The following is an 11,224-nucleotide window of genomic DNA, read 5'->3' on the forward strand; positions in this document are numbered from 1 at the left end:
AAACGCTTGTCTACACATTTTTAGAAGTCATCTGATTCAGAAAGGAATGACTTCTCTGACTGTTTATAGAATAATATGTCACCTGTTCTCTTTTTGCAATGCTTTAAAAATCAGTAAAAAGCTTGTATATGAACCCATAGCATAGTCGTTAAATATCTTAAACTAGAGCCAATCAAAAATTTCAAACATTTTCATTCTCAGTGGGTTTGACTATTTTTATTTCAGAACCATTCTGGCTGTAGACCAGTGAAATCTGAAAAAACTGTTCCTGCCGAAGAATATTTTGGCCAATTCTTATTGTGTTGTGATTTGTTAAGTAAACAACGTGTGCAAAGAGGTGAAAATTTATTATTTCGTTTTGAGGACAGAAGTGGTTTTTCCTCTCTCTCTCTCTCTCTCTCTCTCTCTGCTAAATGTCCAGTCTGACCGCCTCTGTGCTGGTTTCTCTTTGGTCAGAACCTGCATGTAAAGTGGGTGTGGAGCTGTTTGGTTTGCTGCCTATCACAAGTCGACAAAAACATGTCGGCTGTTTGAATGTTGGACAGACGCGAAGCTTGGATTCGTTTTTTTTTAAATGGACAGACTGGGGTTAGGATCCCGCTCGGTGTTGGAGCGAGAACAGTGTTCCTGGAACGGCGTGGGGACAAGCGGGAGAAGGACTGCTAAACACTCGCCCACACACAAATGTGAGATATTCTAATGAGCAATCTGGCCCTTCTGAATATTCAGACACACTGCAACGTGCGACTTTGTCCACGTCTATCAGCTTTTTCTCAAACTGTTTGTGGGTTTCGTTTGCTGAAGGTGTCGGTGATGAGAATATCGATGATATGAGTGATGTGCTCCTCTAACACCTGTTTTTTTTCTTCTAGGCTGAAGTCTTCACCGTGCACACCGGCGAAAGTGTGGCAGAGAGTGGCATCAAGAATGTAAGAGTTACACGTTATCTTGTCACTGACGCACAAATAGCGTGAATTAATTCAGCGGGGTATCGATGGAAAAGTTGACTGCGGTGCAGGAAGTCAGAATGCCTCCTTTACAGAGACTTTTCTTTGCTGCTACAGCGCCACCCAAAAGCCACTGCCAGGCATTTGGTTACTTGTGACAAAATCCTGTGCAAACATCCAATTTTTTTGAAAATGGGTTAATTAAAACATTTACTGGGAAAAAATGCCAGAGTGTAACTGGTTCCAGTTTCTCAGATATTAGTATTTGTTACTTTTCTCGCTCTCTCCTGTGACTGGAACAGGAATATTTTGGAACACACAGAGAGGAACTAGTTTATTGGAGCTCAAAAGAGAGAGTAGGTCATTAACTAAAATGACAGTGGTTCAATCCCTGACTGTTTCAAAGTGTCTCTGAGCAAGATGCTGAACTCTCAATTACTCCTAGACCCAAATCAAGGCAGAATTTGCAACAGTTATGGAAATCTGAAGCCAAAAACCATTTAAACACATCAAAATATGTCAGTTAAAACTGGTTGTTTAGCCTCTGGGAAATGATTCCAAGATACCGATTGCTGGCCAAGGCCCTTTGGCATGTCTATATGGAATACAGAAGAAGTTGGCCCAATGCAAACTTAGCTCCAGGTGTAAAATTGGCCCACGGTTAACCCTACCCCAACCCCTAACCCATTCAGACTTCTTAACCCGGGACAAGTTCTCGCGGTGCCCAGTTGTTCTTGTTACTTCTATGTGACTAATTCAAGCTTTTCACTGATGCTGAAGGGTACTGATGTCTAGAAGGAGACCGTATCAGTATCAGACACTTTTAGACCGGGTTGGAAATAACTGGACTTTCCTCTCGTTCTTTCTTTGCCATGTGCTGTGGTTTTCTTGTGGCACGCTGATACCTCAGCATGTCATGATTATATCGACTTACGGGAGGATATATAGACATAACCTTCATACTGCTTGTTGTGCTTAAATGAGTGTTTGTTTATGTAAGAATTTTTGCAGCGTCATGCCAAAATGAACATCCTGGATTTCATAATCATGGCACACCACCTGAGCCACAGCAACATTTAAGATGAATTAACAGGACAGTTATATATATGGGGCATCCGACAAGTATTCACAGCACCTCAGTTTTTCCACATTTTATGTTACAGCCTTATTCCATAATGGATGAAATTCACTTTTTATCTCAAAATTCTACTCAAAACATCCTGTAATGACTTTTATTTTTAATAAATTTGCAAAAAAAAAAAAAAAAGACTAAGAAATCACATGTACATAAGTATTCACACCCTTTGCTCAATACTTTGTTGATGCACCTTTGGCAGCAATTACAGCCTCAGGTCTTCTTGAATATGATGGCACAAGCTTGGTGCACCTATCTTTGCACAGTTTTGTTCATTTCTCTTTGCAGCACCTCTCAAGCTCCATCAGGTTGGATGGGGAGTGTAGGTGCACAGCCATTTTCAGATCTCTCCAGAGATGTTCAATCAGATTCAGGTCTGGTGGGCTCTGGTTGGGCCACTCAAGGACATTCACAGAGTTGTCCTGAAGACACTCCTTTGATTCGGTCATTGTCCTGCTGAAAGATGAACCATTGCCCCAGTCTAAGGTCAAGAGCGCTCTGGAGCAGGTTTTCATCCAGGATGTCTCTGTACATTGCTGCATTCATCTTTCCCTCAATCCTGACTAGTCTCCAAGTTCCTGCTGCTGAAAAACATCCCCACAGCATGATGCTGCCACCACCATGCTTCACTGTAGGGATGGTGCCTGGTTTCCTCCAAACATGATGGTCTGAGAGTCCTTCAGGTGCCTTTTGACAAACTCCAGGCGGGCTGCCATGTGCCTTTTACTAAGGATTGGCTACTCTACCACACAGGCCTGATTGGTGGATTGCTGCAGAGATGGTTGTCCGTCTCGAAGGTTCTCTCTCCACAGAGGAATGCTGGAGCTCTAACAGAGTGACCATCGGGTTCTTGGTCACCTCCCTGACTAAGGCTCTTCTCCCCTGATCACTCAGTTTAGATGGGTGGCCAGCTCTAGGAAGAGTCCTGGTGGATCTGAACTTCTTCTATTTACAGATGATGGATGTCACTGTGCTCATTGGGACCTTCAAAGCAACAGAAATGTTTCTGTACACTTCCCCAGATTTGAGCCATGTGACAATACTGTCTTGGAGTCTACAGACAATTCCTTTGACTTCATGCTTGGTTTGTGCTCTGACATCCACTGTCAACTGTGGGACCTGATATGTAGACAGGTGTGTGTCGTTCCAAATCATGTCCAATCGACTGACTTTACCCCAGGTGGACGCCCATTAAGGTGTAGAAACATCTCAAGAATGATCAGTGGAAACAGGAGGCACCTGAGCTCAAGTTTGAGCTTCATGGCAAAGGCTGTGAATACTAATAGATTTGCAAAAATCTTAAAAAATAAAAAAAAAAACTTTTACATTGTCATTATGGGGTACTGTGTGTAGAATTTCATACATTCTGGAAAAAAGCTGTAACATAAAATGTGGAAAAGGTGGTACTTGAACAATCAAAGACAAAATATTTTGGCATGTCCAGAGCTGAGCCAACATTAGCTACTGCTGTCAGGACTGAAGTGGGCATTTTAAAACAGCTGCAGTGTGATTTTAATTGAATGGTTGTGACTGTGCAACATTAAAGTCTACACCCAGCAAAACACAGAGAGTGAATGGATTGGATTACTAACAACAATAAAGGCTGTGCGTTTCATCACTAAACAAAGAAAAGGCCATATAATGAGGATAAACTGGTTATAATCTGGCTAACACCAGTTTTTCTTATGCAATGTAGCATTTACAAGTCTGCTGCCTGTTGGACATGTCTGGCCTTGCTGTCGGGAATAACGTTATCACATATATGGCATTTCCAGAGTATAAGTCACATTTTTATTTATTTTTTCATAGGCTTTGGAGGTGTTTTGACTTACACTCTGCTGGAACTTATTACCCCCCCCCCACACACACACCAAAAAAAAAAAAAAAAAAAACACTCATTCATTATTATTATAATTACTATTTATTATAGGGGTTCCCAGAAATCAAAGGGCTAAACAAAATAAACTCCAATCATAAAAGAATCAATGCCAATAATAAAAAGTACACTGCAATGATGCACAAAAATCCAAAATTAAAGAGCTGATAATACACAAAAAAGCGGCGACCTACACGCTGGTGTGACTTATACTCCGGAAAATACGGTAGGAGCAGGTGTGGTTGATGTTACATGTACCTTGAAACTAAAATGTTTGTCAGTTTTTTTTCCCATTATGACCACCAGGCTCATCACTGTTTGTTGTTATTAGAGTAAAAAATGAAAAGAATGACATTAGTATTTTGGTGGACAATGGGTAAAAATCAGAAGAGCACAACTGAAAAGGACTTGCATTTTATAGCACCTACCAACCATAATGTCTGTGGATCTGATATGTACGGAGATGCTTTCCAGTAATGGTTAGATTTTCCTTAATGCAATTTTTTTTTAATTCATTTCATTTGGGCCATGTTAACCTGACTGATGGGCCTTACCTGGCCGTCCGTCTCCCAGTTTGGAACCCCTGCTGTAAAGATCTTTGGTTTAGTTTGTTGCCATTATATTTCCCACTTTCCAAATCTTTCCAATCCTACAATCCTGAATTAAATTTGTTGATTGGAACCATCTGTCAGGCTCGTGATACTATGGTGTGCTCTGCTCTTGGAGTAGGCGGGCGTTATGCTGTGTGATTGTTGTCCTCAGGTGCGACATGAGGCTAAACGATTAATTGTGACTTCATTACTAAAAGGTGAGTTGTGTAAATTTCCCAGTGCAGGTTGTGCTTTTGGAGAGGCCTCGTCACACCACAGGCTGCGGTTTAAAAATAAACAGCCTCCTGAGCTTGGATGAGCTTTGGGGTCTTTACTTACAGAAGCACATAAAACATTCTCGTGCACTTAATGTAAAGCGGTGTCAAAAAACAAAAGGAAAAAATTCTGTCAACTTGATTCTCACACACACACACACACACACACACACACACATACACACATGTGCATACTGTGCTGCCCACACACTCCCACCAGCTTCCTGTGCCTCTGCTCCCTTCAGATGTGAGACGCATGACATCATTAAAGAGGTGCTCTAAAAAAAATCGGTGTGGGTACAGCATGTGGGAGGCAGCGCCGCTTTACACGTTTCTGTGTGGGAGAAGGAATGAAAGCCTTCCAAAGCGCCCAAGCCGTGTGTGTGTGTGTGTGTGTGTGTGTGTGTGTGCGCGCGCGTGCCCAGCCGGAGGCTCTGGTCCCAGGCCGCGCTGCCTCCCACGCCGGGACTGAGTGAGAAGGGTGGGAGTGGGAGGAAAGAGTGGGTCGGGGCTGTGAGTCAGGCCGCTGTGGAGCCCCCAGACACGAGGCCACTGAGGGAACAAACGTTTGAACACACGCTTACGTTTACAAAACAGACAGCAGTCCTGATGGAAAGATCTAGAAAAGGTAGAGGAAATGGTCACAGAAGGCGGACGGGTAGAGTTCCAGCCTGTCTGCTGAAAGTGCAGCAATGCTGAGGAAGTGAATCTAGTTTCAAATTCAGGTGTGCATGACAAACAATATTATTAGAACTGAAACAATTCTGACAGAGTTTGCAGAATTAAAAAAAAAATCCTTAAAGCTAATTTTCTGCATTTTAATCTGTGCAGCGACTGCAGTCTGAAACAAAGCGAGCGCGTACGTAAGGTATCACTGATGCGGAATCAGAAATGCTTAAATCCCCTTCATGCAGCTCTCATCTGCTCTTAATCAGTTATTTTATAAAAATGCATATTTGCACAAAAGCGTGGCTACATACACCAATAATATCATTGTGCATTCATTTGTCAGAATTAATTCATTACAATTACCACATTAATTAGGAAGGAAATTCACTGAAAGCTTTATATTTCTCTGGATATCCACCAGGGGGCGATATAATTAGCAGACTGATGTGCCAAATTGTTAAGTTCAACACGATTTAATTTTAACAAAAACTAAAAAAAAAAAAAAAAGTCACATCAGTGCACAATTAAACCATCCTGCAGCTCACCACGGAGAGAACAATGTTCATAAAGTCGTTAATACAAGACAAATGTTCTCAAGCAAAAACTTAAACCCCAAAATCACAAAAAGTTTGAACATGGAAAATGCTAAAAAAAAAAAAAAAAATCCCTGAGTAATTCTTGCATTTACTTTGACTTTTATTTCATTGTATACCATATGAACCTAAGATGGTGTGTGTGCGTGTGTTTTAACTTTATTTCATTTCTATTCCTTCCTTTATTGTCTGCAACATATTTAAAAAAGCAAGAAAAAAAGACATTTGGGCACTGAAGCATTTAGCACTTTGTAATGTTACCGTTCCTTCTCACAGCTCGTACGACATTTTGGCATTGAAAATATAAACAATGAAGCATTTCAGAAGATGAAGAAAGATGGCATTTCTATCGCACTTTTCACCATTTCTTAGAGTCCTTTACAATGATGCCTCATCAAGGCCAGTTTCAAGTGTTATCTTGTTCCATTCTTCCTGCAAACACATCTTGAGGTGTACAGTAGTACAGAATCATCATGGTTTCAAAACAATCCACATACAGTATTTTCTACTGAAGACAGGTCAGGACTGCAGACAAGACAGTCCAGCATCTGTACCCTCTGCTTCTACAGCCAAAAGAAAACTGGATGGATGTCCCTGAAAAAAAGAGGTCATCTTGAAGGTAGCATATATGTTACTCTAAAACATCACTGTAGTTTTCTGCATTAATGCAGCCATCATAAAACTCTTGATTACCTTTGCTGAGAGCACTGACAACACTCACACCATGAAAGACCCTGACATTTGACGTTTGTTGCTGATAAAAGTCTTGATGGTCCATTTCGTCTTTGGACCAGTGCACCTGGTGCCCATTTTTTCCAAAATAAGACCTAGAATACTGATTTGTCTGAGCACAGTACACATTTCCACTGAGTGATGGTCCAACCAAGATGACTTGAGCCCCAAAAAGTCAACAAAGATTTTGGAAAAGGTTACCATAAGGCTTCGTTTTTGGACAATAAAGTTTTAAGTGGCACTTGTGAATGTAACTTTGTACTGTAAAGCTTGACAAAGATTTCCCAAAGTAATCCCTTGCTCATGTGGTTATATCAGCTATTTATGAATGACAGTTCTTAATGCAGTGCCATCTGAGGACTTAAGGGGCAGAGGTGTTCATCTTAGGCTTGCACCTTTTCCCTTTACTCACTAAAATTCCTCTCTATTCTTTGAATTGTTCAATAACATTTTGCACTGTAGAGGGAGAAATATGCAAATCCCTTCCAATCTTTCTGTGAAGAATATTTGTTTTTATAAATACTTCAGTAATTTTCTTCAAACTGTTGCTGACAAACTGGAGATCCTTTGTCCATCTTTGCTCCTCAAAGACTCTGCCTTTCACAGATACTGCTTTGGTACCAAATCATGGTTTCAGTCACCCGTTTGAAATAACATCATTTAATTATTTTAACTCCAATACGAGCCCTAAACTGTCTCCACCCTGACTTTTTTTCTCCTTGAAATACAGGAATGGATGTACATTAAAAATGAAGTTGACTAGGAAAAACATGAAATATCTTGGGTTTGTACTGTCTGCAATGAAACAGAAGTCAAAGTAAATGCAAGAATCATTGTAGTATTTTTTCTTTGTATTTTCTATATTGTCCCAACATTATGATTTGGGCTTGCACAACACAAATACCATTACGGGTGAAAGAGCTACATAAATGTGATTATACAGGGAATCACTTCTTTTCACCATCAAACAGGCAAAAATGTCAGAAGTACCTGTTTTTTGTTTGTTTTTTAAATACCATGCAGCAAATATCTCGGTTCAACAGTATCACAGGCCACAGCTTGTTTTGTGGTGGGTGCTCTAACCCTTTATCCAGCAGTTCACCCCGAGTACCACTCTACTTTAAATCTGAGTTGCAGTGTTTTTAAGGTGGGCGTCTTCCTAAATGCTGTATTTTTATTCGACCCTTCATCATTTCCACTCGTCCATCCTTGGAGGTGGAAGTCCGCCTCGCTGCAACAATGACCCAGTGAGCTCAGCCGCTGGCGTTCAGGGCTGGGCTCGTCTTTCTCATAATGGAAGGTGGTTCTGCAGGAAGTCCAGCGGGAGCCCAGCAGTCTGAGGTGTGGCACCCGCAGCCGGCCGCCCAGCCCAGAGGTGTGGAGCAGCTGATTGGGTGGAGGGGGGAAATGCTGGAGGTATGCAGAGGAGTACAAGGCTAAGGGAAGGGGAGGGTGCATGGAAGTGAGAGCAGGAAATGCTAGTGGGTGAGACGGAGAGAGTGGAATGTTTGGAGCAGCGTACACACAAGGGCGTGCGACAGAGTCACCCTCACGTCACCTTCTCCATTGTGTGACCCTTCACTGCACTGGGCCGGCCTCCGGCTTCCAGCACTCAGAGGGCCTCCGCGTTGCCCCCGCCGCCTCCATGTAACCTACACCGCCTCGTTATAACCTGCGCCGCCTCCACATAACTCCCACCTCCTCCATGTAATGCACAGCACCTCAACATAACCACCGTTGCCTCCATGGAATCCATGCATCCTCCATATAACCTACGTAGCTGCCACTTAACCTATGTTGCCGCCACATAAACCCCACCACCTCAACATAACATGCTGCCTGGCAGTTGTGGAACATTACCTCAAGATTTGAGTACTGGCTGTTAATTTGTTGACCACAAATGTTATAAATGCCCTCAAATTTAATCAGATCTTAACTAGTCCTAATATCTTCACCAAGTTTCCTAAAACACTTCAAGTGTTCAGCTAAACAGACCTGGTTAAAAACTGAATTCTTAAGCAGGATAATGAACTGGTGGGCACTCAGAGCACCATCAAGGTCTCGTTCTTCTTTGTCATAGGGTTAGTCTTTGACACGCTTCAAGAATATTCTTACATCCTGATTACTTCATATTGATCTTCAATCCTGACCTTTAATCTGGATTCTTGAACTTTGATCTTGATCATTCACTTTTGTTTCTGATTTTGTTTCCGATTATGATCTGGGATCTTGATATTTCTTCCTGATCACCAATCTTCAACCTTGACCTTTGTTCCCAGTTGCTAAACTTTGATCTTGATCGGTCACCTTTGTTTTTGACTAGTGATCCATTTTCTTGATTTTTCTTCCTGATCAGTCTTTGATCCTAAGCTTTGATCCCAGGTGCTAAACTTCGATCTTGATCAGTAACCTTGGTTTCTGACCAGTGATCTGTGATCTTGTTTCTTCCTGATCACCTATCGTCGATCTTTCATTGTCCCCAAATGAATCAGCATCAGAAAACTAAGTTCAAATTATTAGGATCAAAGTTCAAAGGCAGGATCCTCTCCGTGATCTGCACCAAAACAGAAAAACTCTTCCTTGACCCAAGGTGTGCCTCTCCACAAAACTGTCAGTGAAATTTATTCATGTCCTTTTGAGGTATCCTGCTGGAAGTCAGCAATAAAAACATTACAGTTAACGCAAACATTTTAACACTGTTCTTTTTTTATTAAAAACTTGAATTTTAATTTTATGTGACAGCAGAGGGGCAGCTGAATGAATGTCCAGAAGGCTGCTGCTGTCATGAGAGTGGATGAGTGTGTGATCACAGGGTACTGAGCAGATCAGATGTGGAGTCATGCTTTCCCAGCTTGACCGTGACGTGTCTCACACACACACACACACACACACACACACACACACACACACACACACACACACACACACACACACACACACACACACACACACACAATATAGCCAGAGTGTCTGTGCTGCTGGTCACACGTCGAAATGACGGCCGCGTTTGTTTTTGTCCATCACTGGCTGAGAGTTTGAGGCCCAAATAAAGACTAAATGGGCGAGGCTAGAAGCTGAGTGACAGAGTGAATCAACATAAATCATAAATAATATTTGATATGACAACAGTGAGGATACAATGAGGAACCAGCTGGGATGCAGCCTAAAATTAATTGATATTAGAGTGTACTACTTAAACACATTTTTCAACTAGCTGCATGCTAACTAGCCATACTAGCTACTACGTGCACCGTGTTGGCAATGTATCAACTTTTTGACCTTCTCTATTTTGACTTGATTTATTTCACTCTCATCGGAGGTGATTACATCATTTCATCTAGTGACTTTCAGCGACATTTCAGAAACCCAATAGCGACGTATAATGAGATTGGGGGGGGGGGGAGCAACACTTAAGCCATTGTAGCAGCAAGGGTAGCTGTTATAGACATTACCTGGATGAGAAGTTCCATGAATATATTTGTACTATCTAGTCTCGACTAACAAACAACAGCAAAATATATCAGCCTGTTTTTTCACAGTTTAAATGGTAAATGGACTGTACTTATATAGCGCTTTTCCATCTGCATCAGATGCTCAAAACACTTTATAATAATGGTTCACATTCACCCCAATGTGAGGGTGCTACCATACAAGATGCTCACTACACACCCGGCGAAACAAGGGGATTAAGAACCTTGCCCAAGGGCCCTTAGTGATTTTTCCGGTCAAGCTGGGATTTGAACTGAGGATCCTCTGGTCTCAAGCCCAATGCTTAATCACTAGCCCATCACCTCCCTGGTAAATTTACCGGGCAGGTGATTATATCAGTAAATCAAGATTTTTATAGAATGGATTATCAGATACTACAACTGATTGGCGCCCTGTCCAGAATGCACCCCGCCTCACACCCTATGACTGCCTGGATGCGCACCCACTCCCCAACCACTTAATTATAGAAAATGGATTGATGGATTATCAGATATGGGAGGGAGGGTCCAGTTTGTCATTTGGTCCACTAACCTTTTTATATTATTTGATGGTGTATAGTACAACCCCAAACTGATTTTAAAGCTCACAAAGAAATGTAATACTTTCAAATAGTTAACAAACCAGATCCAGTTTTGTTCAATTTACAAAAATAAAACCTATGATGTTGTTGACATACACCATTATTAATTGTACTATAAATCAGTTGAATTAAAAATCAACAAATAGTTAAATGTTTGTTTTTTTTAATTGTCACACTTTTGTAACATTAATTAGCCTACTTTAGTGCAAACTATAGCCTACCACAAATGTAAAAATAAGTTCACCATGCTCTCCTTATTACTAGGACTAGGGGACCGTAAGACTAGTGGGAAGTTGCCGAAATGGCTAGGTAATTATACTAGCCTCAATTTGTGTTTC

General features: G+C 41.4%; 1 long non-coding RNA gene across 1 annotated transcript; it reads right to left on the reverse strand.

The window, feature by feature from the left end:
- Window positions 1-723: 723 nt before the first annotated feature.
- Window positions 724-10,705, reverse strand: LOC117525168. The gene is made up of 3 exons (XR_004564972.1): window positions 10,483-10,705; window positions 8,773-8,780; window positions 724-734 (listed from the first exon to the last, which is right to left on the reverse strand). It is a non-coding gene; the product is annotated as an uncharacterized LOC117525168 (long non-coding RNA).
- Window positions 10,706-11,224: the final 519 nt, after the last annotated feature.

The sequence above is a fragment of the Thalassophryne amazonica genome, chromosome 14 (genome assembly GCF_902500255.1).
Source record: "Thalassophryne amazonica chromosome 14, fThaAma1.1, whole genome shotgun sequence".
In the NCBI taxonomy this organism is placed as follows: Eukaryota; Metazoa; Chordata; class Actinopteri; order Batrachoidiformes; family Batrachoididae; genus Thalassophryne; species Thalassophryne amazonica.